Source organism: Manacus candei, unplaced genomic scaffold (assembly GCF_025592945.1).
Source record: "Manacus candei isolate 608988 ecotype Guabito, Panama unplaced genomic scaffold, ASM2559294v1 h1tg000042l, whole genome shotgun sequence".
In the NCBI taxonomy this organism is placed as follows: domain Eukaryota; kingdom Metazoa; phylum Chordata; class Aves; order Passeriformes; family Pipridae; genus Manacus; species Manacus candei.
In genome coordinates, this window is record NW_026138090.1 from 2,950,015 (window position 1) to 2,972,700 (window position 22,686).

General features: G+C 40.7%; 1 protein-coding gene across 11 annotated transcripts in view; it reads left to right on the forward strand.

The window, feature by feature from the left end:
• The window catches only part of CELF2 (CUGBP Elav-like family member 2), a 455,290-nt gene that overhangs the window by 221,009 nt on the left and 211,595 nt on the right, over window positions 1-22,686 (forward strand). The gene's annotated exons all lie outside the window — the stretch shown is intronic.

Sequence of the window (22,686 nt, forward strand, 5' to 3'; positions counted from 1 at the left end):
CTTTCATAAAAGATGCAAATTCAGGATTACTTAGCAGAGAAAATAATAATTTAAAATTAATGTTATATATAAAAAGTGGAGCATCGTACGTGTTAACAGGACTGAGCTTATTTTTAAGCTCAGCAAAGCCTCAAATCCCACAAAATGCAAAATTGCTGCTGATAATTTCTGGACATGAACCTGGAAGGCTTCATGGAAATTTAGAAAGAAATAAATCAACTTCCCTCTCCTTTCCCAAAACTCTTTGGGCAAAAAAAAGGTGTAAATATTTAACAGCAAATAATCACATTGCCAAGAACCAGCAAACAAAGCCTTTTTATTCAATTCTATAATATGCTGTAAATAATGAAAACCCTCATAGAGCTGGATTTTTTTTTTTATTAGTGAAGAAGCTTAGCATGTAGCACTTTAAAAATCCACCAGCACAGCTAAGGCACCTTCTCCAGTCTCTTACCACTTCATGCCATATTTTTCTTTGTCCTTTGCATATGCAATTTGCCCTGCTTATCTTTGTTTAAAATGCTGGGAGCCTTCAGCATGCTCTGATCCACGTTGCATGCCTGCAAGAAGCCTTTCCTGCCCTCTCCCACCTTGTGAGTTAAGAACTACCCTGCTGTGCTCTCCCTTATCACCACCCATTCAATATCCAAAAAAACACCTCTGTGATTCCTACCCTGCTTCTCTGGTGGAAGAAGTTCCTGTAAATATCTGCAAAACGTGTGCTTTATTTTCTTCCTTTCTTGATAAGTAAAAGGAACCTATTGAACTTGAAGAAGCACCTAGAATTTAGATGTGAAGTACTTAATGATTTTATATTCTTACTATCCAGCTAGTGACTCATGTTTTGAAAGTCCCTAAAAGTGTGACCATCCTTTTCGGTCTGTGCTCATTGGCCCAGCATATTGGAATTATCAGCCCTGCCCATGATTTTCTAGATCTTCCAGGGATTTGTTGTCTGATAAAAATGTTGCTTAACAAAGTATAGTAGTTTTTCTTGCATTTTTGTAGTGGATATTTTAGATAGGTTCTCTCAGCTCTGTTTTTTAAACAGTCTTGTACTACTGTTGTGAACCAAATACAATACTATCATGTTGGGTTTGTTGCTTTTTTTTTTCCACAGCCACAAGTTGCCCTACTTACCCAATGCAAATCATGTGGATCTACGTAATATGCCTTTCTCAAGGGCATCTGTTAATTCCATGTGACAAGCTGGAAGTTTCAGCCAGGAATATTGAGCATTGAAAGAAGACCTGGTTAAACTCAGTAGGACTTAAATTTAATCAAATTTTAAGCAATTCTCCCGAACTATAGCTTTGACAGACTTTGTGTGTGAACAGTTTCTTCAATGTTGAGATGTTCAGGTGAAACTTCTATTATTAAGAGCATTCCCCTTTACAGGAAGAATATACAGCTCTGAGTTAGATGATGCAGCAGGAAGACATGTAGAGGCCTCTGTAGATAACAACCTTTTCTTTAATTGCTTGACTGTATACAATGAAAGTAATGGTAAAACTTATTGAATATGAGAGGCTTAGAATCAGCTCAGAGATTCTAGAAAGACTGGTTGTTATGAATAAATTAAGGACTGAATCCAAAGCTTGTTGACTCGATGGGCAGACTCCCTTTGATTTCCAAGCACTCTGTATCTGTGATCCAAACACACTGCGAACAAATAAAGACAAAGAATTTATGTTGATTGGACATATTCAGTGTGACAAGAGCTTAAGTCTGATTCTCCTCTTTGCTTATGAAACACAACTGCGTGCTTGTCCCCGGGGTTGCTGAAAGACAAGTATTTTGGTAGCTGCATGATAGGACTCACAATTAGTGCGAGTGCTGGTTCCTAGTGCTAAGAATCATAGTACTCTATGAAATGGAGAGAAAGTTATGGTTGACAACAATGTATTTTGGGGTTGTCTCAATGTGCCTTGAGGGTTTTGAGGTGTTAATTTATCCTCCTTTTTTTTTCCTTTAAAAAAAGTCATCTTGATCTGTTAGGACAGTAAGTTTAGTGGCATCAAAAGACTTGCAGTTAAATTGTGAGCTTTAGTGAGAGGAGGTTCTCTGCTGGCTGACTGTCCTCTGTTCTCATCCCTTTGTGCTGGTTGGAATACTCTGTGGCATCAAGCTCTGGGTCTGCCTGCCCCTCACACCTGTTCTCATGTGCAAATATGCATCCTTGTTGTTCTGGGTGTAGAACCTTGTTTTTAAAAAGCAGGTCTGTTTTCTTAGTGAAGGAACTCAGTGTGCTCTAAGGGGGATAGATATGTTGAAAATAGCACCACAGTAGCATCAAGATCACTTATGTCTCAGACTGATTCTGGTTTACTACTGAGGTGGACACTGAATGTAAAAGCACAAAGAACTTTTGCTTAGGATATGATTAACTTACATGAAGCAGAACTCCTCTCAAACAGATTTTTTTAATATCAGATACATATATTTTATTTTATCCTAAAATAATTAACTCTGCTGGATCTTCTGACCAAATCAAATGCTTGATTTAGCTTCCTGAAATTCATGATCATGTTAGCTTTGAAGCAGCCTTCAGTCTCATTTCTAACCTGAACCTGGTTAGTTTGCCTCAACGTGACTTCCCATCTTGCAACCTTGATACCTTTTCACTTGCTATCATTTTGTTTTGATCTTGGTTAACTTTTGCAACTTCAAAGTGCATGGTCATTTGAACAAGGTGTACTGATACACCTCTACATTTTTAGCTACTGTATTTTAAATTTTTTATAGACTTGAAATTTTCAGAGTAAGTCCAATTTATGTTTTTGCTTTATGGTAAAAACCTTTTTACTTTATAGTACATTTTGGTTGATGTAGGTTCCCTATGCAAACGGTAGAATAATGGGAAAAGTAAAAGCAGGATGTATGTATGGGTTAGTATAAACCACAGCCCTTTTCATACTGAACATTAGCTTGTTGAAATGCCTCCACTCTTGGCAGAAGACAAGCTTCGTAACCTAAGAGGATGTGATTTGAGTGGAGTTTTCATGCCCCATGTGCTCATTGTGTTCTTGCCACTGATGCAAACATTATCTATAATTACATTTTCAAGAGACTGAAAATTGCAGTCTTTGTGGAACAAAAATGCAGCTGAAGAATGGAATGTATATCCTCTCCACCCTCATTATAAGGCTTATAAAAATCAGACTATAAGGCCTAGTACCATAGCTTTCAGATACAGGAAACCAACACTGTTAGCCAGTGGTAGAGTATTTTTCACTGAAAATTTTGGCCTTTTGGTGATCAAGCTAGTGCTATTATTTCTACTAGCTTGCTCTCGAAACTAGTTGAACTAAAATTTGTAATTCACATCAGTATAAATAAAGTTTGAGTAATTAGTCTGTTTACTTTTTTACAATATATTCATGGTTTTGAGATTTTATTCATGATTGGAGGCAACATCAAAAGATTTATTAGACAGGTCATAATGTGGGTGTTGAAACTTCCTACCACACCATACTGTGAAACAGCCATGTTTTTCAAGAGAAAAACAATAGTACTGAAAATGCTGTTTGCATGCTGTTCTCCTGGTCACCAAGGACTTTTAGAGTTGCTGCTTAAACTGCACATCTAAATAAAGCACCTCTTCCCTACATCAAAGTGTTATCATCTTCGTTCCAGTAGCTAAGGAACCAGACGTAGAAAGAGTACACATCCTTGACTTTCTGTGTAAAACAAGCACTGGAAACTTAAAGGAAACCTTTTAGGTGGAGACAGCTAATCCTCATCTTCTGTAGTGTGCTTTTAAGGGTGGAAATTAATGGAATCGTAGTATATCAATCACCTGTGTTCATAACACCCATGCATTCATTTTCCTCTTATGAGCTTCAGTTTTGAGTGAGGTTTTCCCCCCAATAAGTTGGGCATTTAAATCTTCTCTTAAAGTGGAGTTTGATCCCAGGGAGATCAATGCATTTGAATAGAAAGGCATATGCAGTTATTGTTTCTGTAATTTACTGCATTGAGGAGTGTGCACAGAGGTGTTGAATGATCACATGAATGTTAATAAATAGATAAATAAGGGATGGTCCCGAATACCTATAAATCCATGAGAATTAATAAATGCATGCATGTAGGTCAGTGAATTTATTGTTAGAAGCACAAATAGTCTGGGCTAAAGAAAGAGTGTGTCCATTGCTTTTTTTCAAGCTGGTTGTTTTTTCTTATTCTAAAGAAAGTAATTATTTGGATGCTCTTCATAGCTCTTCATAGGTTCACAGTTATTTTTAAAAGCTATTTAAAAAATTATTTGGATGCAATAGTATTAGTCTCACTATAGATCTGTTTATGACCATCCAACTTTATGTGGAAGGGCCTCTGGGCAGCTTCATATTAAAGGCAGGTGGCAATAAGGGCAATTAGAGCCACATGCTTTATGCAGTTGCTGCCCAAGTTGGTAACTCTGCCTTCAAGTTCTGCTCCCTGATTGCTGGAAGTTATGCACAGGAACACTGTGGTGATTGAGTGCTGGAGTTCCCAAGACAGCATCTATTCTTAGTGGTCCAGCAAAACTTATTAAGAAAAGTAATTAGAACAAAGCTCAAGTACATTAGCCTCTTTAATGCTCCTGAATTCTCAGAGCTATCTTCAACATTGGCAGAGGCTGTGTTTCCAGTAGAGAAACTGAAGCAACTTTCTTTGCTGAAGTTAAACCCACTTTAGTCTTAGCATCATGGTGGGAGTTTCTCCTTATGTAAAAGTATCAAGACTCAGACAGATAAAAAGGAACTGGTATTCCAATTAGTGAAAATAACCCACTTTGGTTTTATTTTTATGATGGATTTCTGTCAAAATGTCAGGTTCTGCGTTTCTACCTGCTTATTAAGTTCTTCTATATATTATGTTCTTCTATACCATGTCACCTCACACCTTTCTGTCAGCTCCTGAGGCTCAAGAACTATAATGTGTACGTATAGCTAACCATTTCCTTTTAAAGACTTATTTTTTCTTTCTTCTTCTTCATTATAAGTCTGCCATCTTAACTCTGGCAGGCTAGAAATGTATTTTCTTTCTCTCCTTCCAACACCGCTCAGCATTACATTGGCTCAACAAATCCTCTCCACCATCCTCCAGTATATTTGTTTCTCCATTGGAATCCAAAAAGCGTTCTCAAGCCTAATCAGTCTTGTCTGGTGAATCAAAACTATGTCTCCCTAGGCTTTCAGGAAGTCTTTAGGGAGATCTCTTTGGTATTTAAGCTACTTCAGAAATATGAGTGGCCATCTTCCTGAGGAACGTTCACGAAAGTTAAAGACTTGTACAGGGAGATGTGCTCCATTGAGAGGAGCTACAAGGAGTGGTGCCCTTCAATCTTTCTTATTATATACCTATATTCACTCAGCTTGGGTACTTATACCCTTCCCCAGGCATCCCCCTCCTTGCTAATTCTGATACAGATGGGCAAGAGTTAACAAAATGCCCTGTGAGCTGTAGGAAGTCCAGTTAGGCAGGAAAACAGGTTTCTAGGTTTTACAAGTCCAGACTACTCACATTCACTTACTGAACAAGAAGTCTATTTATAAAAGAGACTACAAGCTATTTTTTCTCCCCTTATGCCAATTAGTGACAAGTTTTAGGTCTTCTCTTCTTGACACACTGAGAATTTTTTTGTCTTTGCTCTTCAGTTGCCTTCAAGAGGTCTTTTGATGCTTTCTGTACTGTTGCTTTGTAGGCCAGACAGTTGTGTCTAGTGTCATTCCTGACAACGTGCAATATGTCTAGTAAATTTAATAGAATAACACTCATTTGTTCTTTATCTTAAAAATAAAACCCTCATTCAGTGGAAGCTGCTGAGTTGCAAGGATTGCACAGCAGCTTCTGCTTCTGGGAACGCCTGAAGGTCGGTTTAGAACACTCATCACTGTGGCCACACTACCACACTAGAACTGTGCTATTTGGTTTTTCTTGGCAATTTTTAGATCTATGGAGGGAGAGAAACACAGTTTTCAGGAAACTGACTTGTGGCTGCACTGAATCAAGCTTCTCCCATTTTAGATATTTGTGTCTTAAATTTCCAGTGGCACTGAAAGTAAGTTTGTTAATTTTAAAAGATTTTCAGGACATTCCCAAGGATGGAGAGGACGTATGTCCCATATTCCTGAGGCAGGCTGACTTTTCCCTGGCACTGCAGACAGGATTGATGTTACTTTCACAACCAACTTTTTAATAAAATACACTGTTTGAATATAAATATTACAGTAATCAGAAGTCTGCTGCTACCTGCCTGAAAGTTGCTGCTTCCCCACGCTGAAGAGTTGAATGCTGATCCTCAGGCTATTTCATTCTGTGATGCTAAGAGTGCTAATACAGTATCATTGTGTTTGAGGCTTCAAAGATACTATACAAGCATTTTCTTATGATTCCCTGATCTTTGCATTTATACCCAGCTGTTTGTTATTCAGTTCAGCCATCAGCATCTAAGTCTCAATGGACCATGTAATATGCAGCTGTAGCCAGATGTAATGCTTCCTATTCCTAAATGTTTCTGTTAGAAGCTAAGAGTGGCAGGCTAAAGACGACTGATAACAGTGTTGCTTGCATTAATTTAAACTCTAGAGCTACACTGATTCTGCTTGGCAAATTTATTCCATGGCCAACAAGCAGAGCAATATTTCCAATCTCCATCATTGCTAGTAGTGTTGACATTAAATACATCGAGTATGTCTGCACTGATACAGAATGTACTTATGGTGCTAATTCAAATAGGAGAAGGATGTCCAATTTGCATAAACAAATATATTTTCAGATACAGTTCTATTTAAGAGCGATAAAGACAGGGAGAAGCTTGTTCTAAACAATGACTCACAATAATTCAGAACAGTTCAACAAATCTTCACCCTCTTTAATTTTTCTTTATAGAAGCTGGGGAACCTTGTTCAAAGCCTTATTGGAGCTGCAGGCAGACCTTGCTCTGCTCATCTTTCCTGGCATGGGTGGTGGTGCAGAAGGGAATTGTAGCATTTGAGTTTTCTGCCACAGATCACACTGAAGCATTTGGCAAATCACTTCAGCAGGTGACTGGGGTTGGACAAGTACTCGGGGAGTCTTGGTCAAGCCCTTCACTAGGGTTGTTGGGGTTGCTCAGCCTGGAGAAGAGAAGGCTTTGGGCAGACCCAAAGGGACCACAAGGGAGCTGGAGAGGGGCTTTTAACAAGGGCATGTAGTGACAGGACTACAAAGGGGCATGGCTTTAGGCTGAATGAGGGCAGGTTGAGATTAGATTTTAGGAAGAAATTCTCTACTGTGAGGGTGGTGAGGCGCTGGCACAGGTTGCCTGGAGAAGTTGTGGGTGCCTCAGGCCAGGCTGGGCTCTAAGCAACCTGATTTAGTGGAAGGTTGATGATTGATTCTAAGTTGACACCAGTGGGTGGTGAGAGACTTCCGAGGCACTTCAAACAGGAGAGTTCTTCACAACTGCTAAATGCCCTGTCAGCAGAGACTCAACATACTTCAAAATCTTTATAGAAATTAACTTTTTTAATTTTTAAATTTTCATTTTTTGTTGGCAGTACATCTTTACGAACATGCTTTTGGTTCTGCTTCCCCATTTCTAGGTGTATGGTTTAACTCAATGTAAGAATAAAAACAAAATTAGATGTGTAGTGGTGGCTCCTTGCTACTAACCTTGCCCCTAACCCCATCTTCTGGGGTTTGCTTGGGGTTTTTTGGGTTTTTTTTTTTTTAATTACTCTGCATGCTAAGTAATCTTAATCCAGCAAGGTTGTTGAGGTGATGAGCAGTGCTCTCACCTCCTCCCTGTGCTCTGCACATCCCCAGGGTGGTTTTTGCTGCACAGCAGCCAGTACTGCCCCAGTGCTGGGCACTGTGGGCTCAGGTTTGATTCCAGAAAGAAACAGCATTGCACAGAGGATCTGATGCGATTGTAATGAATTGCATAGGGGAAGTGCTTGTTTGAAATCAACTCCATTAACTCGGAGCACAAACCATTGCAAAGTCAACAGTTTTTCTGAGTGGCCACCGCCAGCCATCTCTTTTGAAAACACTAATGGGCTGTTTAATTAGGTGATGAAAATTGTTTACAGTCGGTGATCCCAAGTTTTGTCATTTTAATAATGGTTAAATTCAATCTCTTCTTTGATTCTTGGCAACTCTCTCATTATTTCATAACCTGCTTATGTCTAGTTTAATTCATTTGCGTGTATTAAAACCGAACCTCTTGTGCAGTAGTGGTGTTTACTTAACTGCACTGTGTCATTATAATACATGGGGAACAACCAGCATACAGCAGTGGATGTTAAACAAGTATAGCACTGGAAGAGAACATTTACATTTGTGGAAGATGTATTCCTTTTGAGCTGAGTGTATATGAGACCTAAAGATAATCTCGCCAGTAGCATGTATATTGCAACTGTTCCTGTGCACCTATTGCTCCTGGGATGTGGTAGCTTCTCTTCTTTCTCTCCTGGCTTAATAACATCTGTCATGTTGCAAATCTATGAAGGGACAAATTATAGAATGCGGTTTAACCTGGTAGGCAGCTAAACACCAACCAGACACTTGTTCAAAGCTCCCTGTCTCCAGTGGTGGTGGAGAGAATTAGGCAGGCAGGGGGAAGGGTCAGAAGATAAAATCTGTAGGTTGGGACAGTTTAATAAGGGAGAAAAGGAAGGAATAACAATAATAATAACAACAATAAAAAATAACAGTAAAAGAATTAGAATGTAGAAAACAAGTGGTGCACAGTGCAGTTGCTCACCACGAACTGACCGATGCCCAGCCACTTCCTAAGCAGCAGCCCCCGATCAGCTTTCCCCCCAGTTTATACACTGGGCACAATGCCATACAATATGGAATATCCCTTTGGCTAGTTGGGGTAGGCTGTCCCTGCTGTGTCCCCTCCCAGCTTCCTGTGACCCCCAGCCCCTGAAAAGTCTTTGTGAGTTAGTGTAAACTCTGCTTAGCAACACCTGGAACATCAGTGTGTTATCAACATTATTCTCATCCTAAATCCAAGGCACTGCATTATACCAGCTAATAGGAAGAAAATTAACTCTATCTGAGCTGAAACCAGGACCCTATATCTTTGAATTTCACTTTCAGTGATTGCTTTAGAGCAACCAAGAGCAGAAGTTTTCTTTTTCTCTGAATTTTCTGATACTTATCCTTACTTGGTAAAGGTGGACTGGAATATTTGGAGGCACTGAACTATTATTTTGAATGCTGACAGCCACATGATGCCTATGGGCTCCCTTTTCTCTTCATCCTATCTAAGCATACTGCAAAGACTCACAAGTCACTATATTAGCAAGCATACGGTATAAACAACAGGCAGAAAAAAATTGTTGGACTGTGAAAAATTATATGTAAGCACACCTGAATTACAGGAGATGCATCCAGACTCATTGGATGGCAGAGGCCAGGAGATGCCTGGTTCCCAGCCTCTTGATCCCATGCCATCTCAATGGACTTGGATTTTGGTTTGATTTTTGACAGCATTTGCAGAGACTTTCTGCCAAGGAGCTCGAGCATGGGCAGATGAACAAACTGACAGATGGTGGGGGAGGGAATATCTTTTGTGGTTTTAGCTTGGGGTTTTTTCCCTGTCCATTTCAAAAGTATGTCATATATGGGTCTTTGAATTCAGAAGGGGTAGTAACCTTTTCATTGAGTTTCAGATGCCACCAAGATGGAACACAGAGTGGGGTTTTTGAGGAGCTGATGACTGGTCTATTCAGAAATCACCATGTGGTAATGTTGATGCTGTGATATGAAATCCTCTAAACCTCTTCATGCCTCCTGTTTTTGTGTTGCAGATGTAAAGGCATCATTAATATAAGCATGCAATATGCTGCAAGGGTAATTAAAGCATTCTTGCATAGTTATTCCTTGCAAAGAGGTACAGAAAGTTAAAGCCATATGTGACCACAGTTAGATAAAGGCTGTGCTTCCTGGAGCTCAGAAACTGTGTAGGAGACCCAAACCCATCTTCAGAAGGCACTTGTTGGCTTCTGAGTCCCAGTTATTTCCATCAAGTCCTCGGACATCTGGAAGGACATCACTAAAATGTTTTCAAAGTCCTTCTGCAACTCAGCTGCTCAAGAATTCTTTAGCTCAAGTTCACAGAGAAAGACAAAACCTTGCCTATAACTTTAGAGCAGGTGTTACCACAGCAGTTGTACATGAGTGACCAGCTAAGTGTATGAAACCCAGAGTGTAAGAAGGCTGTACACAACGGGGCGGGCATTTTCAAGCACGACAATACTCACTTCAGGTGTTTTGCACTTCCATCATGTGTACTTAGCTTTCTGAAACGAGGTAAAGAGGCAAGCTGAGGATTACTGGATTCCTGTGTCTCTGACATTACTGGACTTCTGGAAACTGTTGTGGTGCTGTTGTAATATGACAGGTGGTCTGTTATATAAATGAGAATGACTAAAGAAGAAATTGTTTATGTTCAAGGCATAGAAATTAATAAATGATTCAAAGGCAATGTGATTTCCACCATTTTCTGACTGTTGTATTCTTGGATAGTTCTCTAAATATGCATAGAAAATGCAAGCAAAATAGTTTTGGGTTTTTTTTTTTTAAATTTCTAAATGTGTGTGCCGTTTTCTCCCTAGGAAGCAAACAGATGAATGACAATAAATAAGGTTTATTCTACAGCTTTAGTAATAAAGATACTTGACCTGAATAATAGTGGGAAGTAATGAATGCAAATGTTTGCAAGAAGCTGTCACATAACTTTATTATGTAATCAATACAAAAGAGTTGGGATTATGTTCACATAGCAATGGCACATCCTTTAAATTATAGTTCACCATAACTGCAATTTTAAGAGTACCACTCAAACCTCCTGCTTATAAGGATATTCTTAACTTTTCCTCCTTACCCTTGCATCTTAGCTACACACAGGAAAGTTTCTCTCCACTTTTCTTGAAACTTTGCATAGCAAATGCATGAGAAGGCAATTTGAGGTTTGGGGTTTTGGGGTCAAAGTTGTATGAGCTTGGCTATTTTCAAAGCTAGAATGCAAAGGGTTAAAAGGAGTCTTTGTATTTCTGTATCCCCAAACCAATATTTAAATTGAAACATAATTTTCTGAACATTACATCTGAAGGCTTGCCTTGGGTGGGAGTGGAAGGCTTAGACAAAGTTATTAAAAAGCAAATCCTTGCTGGTGAGTCTCGAGGTACAGAAAGGACTCCCTTGCTTTCTGAACTTCTCAGAGAAGGGTTTAGATGTGGCTGAATCCTGTCTTAGCCTGGGACTGTGTTAATGGTTTAAATTTAAAGGCATTATAGAGGTATGATTAAACCACTTTGTCCCCCAGGTTTTAATGATGGCAGGAGAGGGGACTGGACTTTTATAGTATAAAGTGATTGACTGCTAGTCACACATTTACAGCCCAGCTATCAGCTTATCTGTCAAATCAGACTTCAAAAAGCAGGGTGTGTGTTGGAAATCTAGTGAACCAGGATGGTTTTAGCATAATTAACACCAAGAAAACACCCTGGCTCCAGCAATTGATCTTGCATGATAGCTTGATTGGATTTTAGGTCTTATCAGGGTGAGTCTATCCTGCCACACTGCCATCTCTTTTTACAGGATCCCTTACCTCTGGGACACTGGCTTGGATCAGGATTTTTTTTTTTCTTGCAACAGCTGTTCAGTGCATGAAATAAGCCAGTGGATGCGGTCCAGTTTATAGTGGGAAAGTGTCCATCTCCAAACCACCATCTAAATTGGCACTGAGTATCATCCTTGTCTCAGCAAAACGGCCAGAAATTGAATGAGCATGAATAATGAACTCTTTGCAGTTGTCCAGGTCAGGTTGACAGCAATTTTGCCTCTATGTATTGATAAACTTGGCAAAGGTTCTGCATTTCCAGGCACGCAGAGGCCTTTTTTAATGGTCAGTTCTCTAAAACAAAATGCACCAAGTTTGAAGTCACTGTAGTTCCTACTGCTGATTAATAAGATGATGTAGTTTCCAGAACATTTTAATAGGGAAGATCTACTTCTTACCCTGAACAGTTTTCATTTTAAAATCACAACTAGAGGAAGAATAAAAGGTGGCTTCATGTTGCAGTAATTCAAGGGAGGAGATTTAAATAGTATAGACTGTCACACGACCTAAATTTTCAAATTTGGGTGTCTAAAGTTAGACACTGAAAACCAGGCCAATTATTTTAGTCTTCCTACCCCTTTTTGCAAGCACAGAAATATATTGTTAAGTCTCATATTCATTTTCTATGGAAGTAATGATGGTTTAGTTTTAACTTAGTGCTTTTTCTCTGAGGAGCTCTGAACAGTTTTATGATGTCAATGTCTTGATAAAGAAAATTTGATATTGAAGCACAGAGAAGTTGAATCTGTGCTCTTATCTTAATATACAACTTTTGTTGTCCTTTCAACCCAGTCTGGAGCCTTTGGAGGTATTTGTAAAGAGCATTATCTTTTTTGGCATCCTCCATAATCACTGGAGAATGAGAGGCTCTAGTTCTGAAATGTCTTGTTGAGGCCAAATGTTGGTGCTCTGCATTCCGTCTGAGGGGCTTTTTGTCTGGTGTCTGTAGAGGGAACCCAGGGCACTGGATTCCTATGCCTAAAAGTAGCTTTGTGAGTACCTTCTTTTGTGGGATTAATGCAGAATACCAGGATTACGATTCTTCTGTGGTTGCGACATGAAGGACTTTCGTCCTTTCAGGTCCCACTTTTTCTTATTCTGGGGAGATTCATTGATCAAACTCTATAAAATGCCTGAATGGGGCTGATTAATATTGGTTTTGTCAAATATCTACTCAGGAGTGAGCCTTCCCCTTTGAAGGGCCTGGTGGAACACCTTTGTGTTGCACAGAAATGAGACCAGATTTTTCCATCAGGTTTGTCTTTATGTAATCCATCTTGATTGGAGTCAAGTTAGGTGAAGAATGTCGTGTTAATTGGCTGGTCCCATTTGTACAGGCTGAGGCCTGGAGCCAGCTAGAAAGCAGTAGGCTCAGGAAAACCAAAAGTATCCCAAATGCAGGCTTGTCTCAGAACCTCTTTATCAAATGCTGAAAGCGAGGGTGGAGACTTAGGTTTATGCGGTTTGGGAAAATTCCAGTGAAAATATTCTAATTGCAAAACATGAAATCTTTGTTATTGCAGTTGGTTTTGTAGAAGTCTGCAAGCTTTCTGTCAAGGAATAGTCCTTTACTCAGGGGTAGAAGCAGGTGAAAAAGAGATTGATCTAGGTGAGCTAGGAAGCTACCGAGCCGGCCACTGTCTAGACTGACCTGATTTGAGTGAGAAACTTGAACCTCAGTGCCTTCATGTTAACCAAGTCACCTGCCTGCCAAATTGTTTGGTGATTTCCTGTGCAATGGTGGAAAGAGTAGGGCCTTCCCATCCCTCCTGCTCAAAACCTATCAGCTCAGGACTCACAAGGACAGTGCAAGACAAATCTGGTCTTCAAAATTAAATCTTTCCTGGCCTGTAGAGATCATAAGCCTCATGCCATATCATCACTGTCTCCCCTTTCCAAGATTGACTTACAACAACCAATTCATCTATACATACCTTTTCTAACCTTAAAGAAAATATTATTCCTTTAAAGGAAGACTGTACATCCAGTTCTGCACTCCTCTGGTGATTACTGGCATAATGTTACTACTTATTAACATCCTCTACAGCTAAAGGTGGCTCTGCAATGTAAAAGCCATAGAAGATGGTCCATGGAGTGACCACTGGGAGTCAAGAGCTCAGCTCTGCCCTGAATTCCTTTTACTGAGTAGATTTGCTTCTCATTTTGAGACTCATTTGAGACCTGAAACTGTACAAGATCTTTAGAGAAAAGACCATTTCCTTGTACTGTGTTTATACAAAACCTAATTCTGGGGACCCTGATCCATGAAAGGTCTCAACAGCTCCTACAGGACAAATGATAATTTGGGAAATATAAGCTTAACCCCTGAAAAACCAAATGTATTTGCTGGTTGTTGTAGGGCGAAAGGGAATAAAAAAGTGTGCATAAAGAAAATGGCATCTGTTAGGCTGTGGGAAAATGGACCAGTCTATTAGGAATTAGTGCTAACAGGCCTCTAACTTTCTTTCCTCAAAATTACTGCAGTCAAAAAAAAAAATACCACTTCACATTTGTGCTTAATTTCACCTCTGTTTATTCTCCTCTCCTGTTCCCTGAAGAATGTAGATGAGGTTTAAGTTAGTCTTAATAGTAATAGGTTTGGAATCTAGCACACTTTCACAAAATTAACTTTGCTTCCGTTGATCTGGGAATTAAAATGCTTCATTAATTTAGCAAGTCCTGGTTTGACAGCCAAATAATGCATTTTGTGAGTTGTACTCTTAAGTCTAAAATTCTTATCTGCAGTTCTCCCTGGATATCTCTGACATTCAGGGCAGCTTGCAGATCTGCATGGCCTGGAAAGGAGGAAAATGTGCCTGAACATACATATGTACAAGTACTATAATAGAGTTTATATGAGTGACTGTGCTGTGTCCAAGCATGTCTTTAAGCACTACATGAGTAACTATCAAGAAACCTGTTTCTTCCCTCCTTCACAATATACACTTGCTTTTTTCTTTTTTGCCTTTTTTTTTTTCTTCCTTTACCAATGCAACTCAACACAAGCAATTTTGGTTTTGGTGAGGGGAAAAAGCCTGGGAGGCATGATGGATTGCTGCACTGTACACTGGGGCTGGGGAAAGAGAGTAAAGTACTCCAAGTATGTCTGTATTAAAGGAAGAGATTTGTTATCTGCCTTCTTCACACTAGATACCATGTGGTCCTGACTCCTGGGAAACCCAAGAGATGCCTATACGTATTCAATAGTCACCAAGTTCTTAACTATACCACTGTATGGAGTGTTCTGATGTTGCTGGTTCCAGTCATTGGGTAAATGCTCTGGCCTATAGATGTTTTAGACTAAAACATCCATGAGCTACATGAACCATGCTACGTTCATGTGTCAGGCTTGCAGACTGTGCTGTTGCATAACACATACTTGCAGAGGACTTCTATGGTGCCTTCAGGGTTTTCCCTGTCACAGAAAATTAATCTCTTCTTCAAATCTGTTATAAACATGTATGATGCCCCCCCAGTGACTTGACTTTGATTGTGGCTTGGCTCAGGGATCACTCTGGTCTGGGCTGTAAGGCTGTGCATGGGCAGAACCCAGGCAAATGGCTACAAAACACAACTATGAAAAGACTCCAGGATCCTCAAGGCTCTGTAAAACTAATCGTAAAGCACTGAAATATAAAGCAAGTTGAAATAGTTTTGCTTTATCGGTATCTAAAAATGCTTATTCCCCTTTAGTGACACCTCAGAGTGGTGCAGCCCAGCAGTTTTACAAGGAAATAATATAAGAACAGGTGCAGGTTCCTCAGGATGAGGCACCACTGGATTCCAGTTATAAAGGTAAAGAGGCTTAGCCAGACCAGTAACCCAGCTGGATGAATACCCGTCATGGGGCTGCCAACATGGTAGATTCAGCTTAAATTTTCACTTTGCTTCTTTGCAACTCTGTGATTTATGTCGCATCGGTGCCTACAGAAATGCCACGCAAAGACAATCAACTGTAATTTTATGTTTTGTGTGCCCTCTTCTGAAACAGCAGAGATTTTTACCCACGCTAGATAAGTGAAATTTTTGGAATTTCTTTTCTCTGCTCTAATTATCATAAGTCAAGACGAGTCTGTAGATTCTGTAGCTGAGGCTAATTGTGTTTTCCTTGGGAAAGTGTGTGGAGCAAAAGGCAAGGCATGTTTTCCTAATGTAGCAGCGTGACGTTCTTTTTCCCCCTCTTGCATTGCTTTGTAACCTCAGTTATTTTAGAGGTAGCTCCTCTGTAATGTGGTTCAGATAGTAAAGTTCAATATTTCTGTCTCTGTTTTGGGAGGGGTGGGGGAAGAGTTAATTTTGCTCTTCTGTTGTCTAGGAAACAGTGGTTGTACTTACTTCCTTTTTGAAAGTAGATAGTGAATTCCACATTCAGGGAGCAATGAATAAGATAAAAAGCCGAAGATTAGAAACTTGAATTAGACACCATTTGAGAAAGCAAAGATAAGTTCACGTACTGTGGAAACTTTTCGGTTGCACTGAAGTGAATAGGGGTGGGGCGAAGATCTGCTTTTAAAGAAGGTACTCAGGGCTTTTATGCTCTGGGCTGTTGGCGCTGATTCAGCAAAGCGTTTAACTAAGTGCCTAATTTTAATGATGTAGGGCCCCACTGAGTCCAGGGCTAAGGATGTGGTCCGGTTTGTACATTAAGTACTTTGCCTCCCACCACTTTGAGAATTCAACCCTGTGCACATCGTGTGAAAATTAAGAGAAAGAGAGACACCAACAATTGCAATCTGGGCTCCTGCGCTGAAAACAAGCTATCCATCCAATTTAGGGCTGTAAATACTAAAATTGGAGATGGAATTAATGACTCAGAACAACAGAACAGGGAACGGGATTTAGAAAAAAAAAAGCCTTGATGGTTGTCACAATGGGCAGTAAATGACAAGTGCATTTCAGTGCAAGTTTAAGATGATTATACTTGGACGATGGAACTAAAATATAAAGGGAGGGCTATATGCAACACTGCACGTTTAACTGGAAATGTAGGTTATGTACTTGGTACTAATTCATGTCCCAGTGAACAGGAAAAAAAATCTCTCTTCGACTCAGATGGGACTTGAGCTGTAGATTTTTCTGACTAAAAAGCTCTGGATAATTCTTTTCTTATGTATTATTAATAGTTCTATTACATTAAATCTTAGGTGCTCAGAATGATCCTCTGGAGGTGTTTCTCCCCCTCCTCACCTCTCTCCATTGTTCCCAGCTGAAGTCTAGGGTGACTGCGCTCCTGGGTAGGTGAATCTGGGCTTGGAGAACTGGCACACAGATGCACATAGAGACACAATTTTCGGGACTAATTTCTTCCATGCAGTTCAAGAGATGTGTTTTCAGGAGGGATTTTAGTGTCGTCAAGGAGGTGCTGCCCTCCAAAAGGAACAGTTTGAAAAATTGCAGTGTCCTGGGAAAGAAATACTAAAACAGATGAGTGGAAGGGGGGAGGGAGTGATAAAAAAAGGAACGTGTTGGGAGTGGTGAAGCAGAAAGATCCTGGCAGGGAGTGAAGAACGGGTGTTCTTGATGTGTTTAAAGGTGCAAAAAAGGGCAGTGTCAGAGACAGTAATGCAGATAGTAAATCTCCTCCCAGGGTTTGTGATTACTATGTTGTGATTAAAACAAACACAACAATACACAAAAACACTCAAAACCAATACAGAAAAGAAAGGCATGTGGAAAATCCTCCTGTCTCTTTTTTTTTGTGTTACTGATCACAAGCACTCCCTCATGAAAGTGGTCAGCATTGCTACACAAATATGCATGCCGTGCTTCTGAGTAGCAAATTCCAGACTCTTTGAGGGGAGCTTTGCAAGAGGTTTTGGAAATAAATATAAATGCAAAAACCTAAAAACCGAGAAGGAATATGAAAAATGGAAAACGCTCAAGAGGATTTGTGATAGCTTTGCAGACTGGAAGTAGGATGCAAACTCCCAGGTTGGAGGAGGTTTCTGAAATGGCAGTCAATTAAAATTATATGTGATTGGGCGCTGACAGTTTCCGTGTTTTCAAATGATCCAGCTCTAGCTTGGAGTGCGGTGGGTAAGGTGCAGCACTTAGTTGGATGTTCTCCTATGGTAGTCGTTAGTCACCTTTTCCCTTCCCAGAGAGATAGAGCCCTAATGACAGTGGATATAACGATGCCTTCAGGGATGCTTAGGGAGTAACAGGGCTCCTACAGCAAGGTGTAGCCTGGTTCCATTCATCTCTGTTTCACTGGTGTGTGGAGGTGCCAGGACATGCCTCGGAGGCGTTGTCAGCCCCCCTCATCACCCCAGAGCTGCTAGACAATTAGTGGCTGCTTCCTGCACATGAAGGCCATGAGTGGAAAGGGAGCTCCAACTCCGCTGCCTCACACAGGGCTGGGAGTCATTTGTCCTTGTCTGTAAAGAGATGAGAAATGCGAGTTACTGTTCAGCCCGGGCTGTGCATTTCCCTGTGAAGGGTTACCTGGCAAGTCCTCTTGCATCCATGTCTCCTGATGAGCTATCCAGGTGCTGCTCTTGCCTCATCTCTCTGACATCAACTTTCCTGGGCTGCTGCAGCCTTATGTAACTGCCCCAGCTCTCCCAGCAGCTTTTTTTTTGGGGGGGAAAGGTGCTGATTCACCCTGCACACAGGTGCTGCAGCACAGCTTTGGTTGCAGCTCTCAAGTCAGGCAGCACCAAGAGCCTCTCCCAAGCAGAGCTGGGGAGAAGTAGAGGGGAAAAATTTGGAGCTGGAGGAAGGTCACACTGCAGCACATGTGTTTCTGCCTCTCCCCTGGAGATGCTTGCAAGGAAAAGACAAACCCGATGGATAGTTGTGTTTGCAAGAGAATGGAATGCAAAGTGGGTGGTACCTGGCACTTAACACACCCAGGTACGCCTCCAGCAGGCTTTAATCTTGGCTGCCATGGGTTGTGCTAACAAAAGACAGGATGGCAGAGACCAAAGGGTGAACCACCCATGTGCCAGGCCCCAGCAGGGCCGTGGCTAATGCTGAATACCAGTATTAGTATCTCTTTGCTATCCTGGTTGATACTGAGGTGATAATTAGCAGAACTCAGTGTACCACTGGTGTGTCTTGCCCAGCTGCAACACCTGCAGTGCTGTAGGCATTGACCCCATGCCATGCTTTGTTGTGCTACAGAGCTGGTTTCCTGGATCCCTGAATCACAGTGGCCCATAGGCTATAGGTCACATTTTCTTGAAAAGGGTCAAAGTAGGAATTACTGGCCCTGGCTTAAGCAACCGACTCGGAAATCTGAGGCTGGAACCTTGGGTTCTTCTGTGCCCCTTGGTGGAGGAGAAGGGACACCCCAGGGATGGATATTCATCTCTTCCTGAGCCACAGGTGTACCAGCAGATGGAATAAATGGCCTCGGAGGGCCAGTTTCAGTCCACTGATTAGAGAAGGAGCCAACAGTATGACCTACAGTGCCTCAGACATCAGGACTTCCTGCATCTGAGATGGGGCAAGATGACACGTGGAGAGATCTAGGGATATGGGTAGAAACTAAGAAAGGGAGGCATTTTTAAAATGTACCGTTCTAATGAATATTTTCAAAGCAAAGCAAAATTGAAGTCCCAGAGTAAGGCAGTCTGCAAAAATGCAAGACTTCAAAAGGCAAAAAGGAGGAGATACGTGGCTTTCAGTGTACAGAATGTGCAATATATAAAAATATATTTTTGAAGACTTTTAAAAATTCAGAAATCAGAGTCAAGGCGGAAAGGGAAGAAGAAAAGAAAAGGTGAGTTGAGAAGGAACAAAGAAGGGTTTCAGGGTTTTCTTTGTTGTTTCTGTTTTGGTTCTTTTACTGCTTATCAAAGCTTCCTTCAGGACCTCTCCATCAGTTGGCTCCAAGGAACTGTCCCAAGAAGTGTCTCTTCTCCTCATAGGGATTAGCTGCTTGTTGTGAATGTGCTAATTTCTGATGATAGTTCTGAGAGTGTATTTTCTTTCCTTGCTGATAGAAACTATATTCGCTAATAAAAATAATTAAAATTATATTCTCTAGATGTAATTGGTGATTATGCCCTCTAGGTGGGAAAAAATGCTTTCAGATGAGCAGAAGCCTATATTCTCTGTTCAAATGACTAAACTTCTCTAATTTCCACAGAAGTGGACTGTGGGGAGAGTGGTATCCCCTAAGCCTGCACAGAAAGGGCATTAGCAGCCATTTCCTAAAGTAATTTATGGTATAGTTCACTGTATTATGCCAACTCTAACAAACTCTCTCCTCTTTACTGCTAGCATAGCTGTAATTCCAGCTACTCTGTTGGGAATTTGGCTCCTGGAAAGCTAAGTGATTTATAAATTTTTAAGAAGTGATGCATACAGCTAATCTAAAGGAAAATGGGCTCTTGCAGCTTCTGCACCTGCTATCTGGGAAGGGTGAGGATTTCTTGTAGGATACCTCTGCTAAAATTGGAAAACTCTGATAATCTTTAGGGTGACTTGCTTTAGCTTATTGCTGATGAAAGTCCATTGCTCCTGGAACCTGTAGCCCTTGGTTTACCCAGTAACAGTTAAAGCAAAGATAACTATTTTTGCAGCAGTGGATCATAAATATGAACTTCCCAACTACTACTTTGCTGTCTATGTGAAGGTGCAGTTTTTTGTGAAACCATGGTGGCCTTTAGTTAGGTCACACTTTGGAGTCCTTTTTTCTTTCATCCATCCTCAATATGCTTTCAGTGTGGAAAACAAAGTCTTTTGAGGAAACAATTTGTTAACAACCTCCTTCCTTGCAGCTGGGACTTATGAGCACTGGGGAAGTGTGGTGCAGTTGGGATGTGAGACAGGGAGCATGGGAAGAAGTCCTCTTTGGTGAATTCATGCCACAGTAACTTGATGTTTGATTTCTGGATAAGTACAGTTACTTGTGAAATTCTGGAATTGCCTCTGAAGGACTTTATGTATGGATGCCCATGCCAAACTTACACTTCAAAACGTGCCTTAAAAGAATTTAATACTAATTCCTTTCCTCTTGGTCCTTGACAATGTCCAGGTCAAAAGTTGGGTAGTATTCCCACTCCCCCTGACACAGTTGGCACCTGATGCAGTAGATAGATGGAGGAGAAGCTGCTCTCTGCCCTGCTTCAGCTGTTAGTGTGTCATCGTTGCTAGAGAAACAAAACCTTGGACTGGGATTCTGGCAGAATAAAAGCCTTTCAATTCATATTCGATCACATTTAAAGGGGGAGGGGAGGAGGGACCTTGTAAAAACCCTTTTCATCCACTAGAGAGCATATAGGCAGTGCTTCTCCTTGGAGAAAATAAAAATGTCAAGCTCTTATTATGCACAATAATGCAATACTGTTTAAATGTTTACTGCTATTCTACTCACCATGGCTGCATATGGAGAAAAGAGCCTGTGAAAACTGGAAGAAGACTTTGCAAATATATAACTTTCATGTTCAAAAACCTCTTATCTCCTTGTTAGCATTTAATATCTTCTTGTTCTTAAAGACTGTTCCTATTCTCCCCATGGAAATATTAAATTATTTACAAAGTTCCTGAGAAATCCAGGGGTGGACTTGAGAAGGTGCAGAGCTGATCTCTGCAAGGGCATTTTATGGCTTTTAGAGAATTCAAGTGTTTCATTTCTAGCTGATGTGGTTGGGAAGAAGCTTCTGCAAACAAACTGATGTGAGGCTGCTCATTCCGCAGATGATCAATGCAAGAAGCTGGCGCTGAGAAGGTGATATCCTTTGAAGTCTAATGATATTAATGTTGACTCTTAAATATTTCATAGCTGTTACTCTTTTGTAGTGATTTTAGTGCTTGAGTTAAGGCGCACACTTTTTTTTCCTCATCTAATTTCCATTTTTCCCCTCTAAGCTGCCTCATTCTGTGTGTATACAATACACGTATGTAACTTCAAATTTAAACCGTAGGGATCTGCATGTGTTAAATGGATAGTGGTACACCCCACTAATTAATTGAATTGTTTTTTTTCCCCCGTGGGTGTCAAATTTACTTTTTCTAAAGGCTGTTTGTTAATACAGTGCATGTTAGAGGCATTTTTTTCCAGTGGAATAAGTCACTGACTTTCTCTGCTGCCCTAGTTAACCTTATTCCCTCCATCTGTAGGTTACAGATCATTCCACTTACACTTGTAACCTGCTGTGAGAGCTAGGCATGAAAAATAGTATAGAAACCTCAGGTAACTCTTGTGATATGTATCTTTTCCTCTGGATTTTTTTATGCTTGTCTTATTTTGTGGGAGCTAAAATCCTTCATAGCGAGTTGGATACTGTCCTAGTAACAGGGGCTGGGAGCAGTTTATCACTGTGTGGGTATAACCAAAAGTGTGTATTCTACACCCTCTATGTCATTTTTGATGGACTGTTAATAAATGGATTGTTTGCAGCAGCTGTCCAGGGCACACCTGACACCTCGGGCTACAAGCTGGGCATTAAAGAAACCCTGCAAGGCAGGGGGGTGTTCTTTTGTTTTCACACCAATGACTCAGCTGTGATAACTACCCTCTGGAAAGGCATTAACACCTTCACACCCAGCCTGAGGGGTCATCTCTGCTAATGGGCCACAACGGGACTGGCATAATAGGCAGCTGCAACACCTAGACCATCAAAGATTCCAAAAATATCCCACGACTCACAGAGTTAAATCCCCACCCTGGGGGAGGTACTGGGCATTCCCACCTGAATTTGAGCATGTATAATCTTGGGGTTTTAGGACTTCTGATACCACTCTTCCGATCTAGAGCAGGACCAGAACTTTAACAGGGCTGCCACTGCCAATCTCGGTAAGACTGTGATCATTACTTCAACAGAACTGCAACCATGACCCAGACCGACAGGTTTTCCTTTACTTTTACTTTACACCCAGGAGGGGCCACGTGGTGCTCAGCACAGGAGTTAACAAACACTATTCTGTTCTTGTCTCAGGGTTCTGGGTTATACATCTCTCTTGGGGGTGTTAAAACCAGTTTTTTCTGTATCATTATATTTGTTGTAATCTTTTTAGTAAATTGTAACTCTGACATGTAATCTCTCTTGAGTCGGGTTCATTTCTCCCGCCAGTTTACTTTTAAACCAGCACAGATACAGTCGCATAGAGCAACATGGGCTTGGTGCAGCACA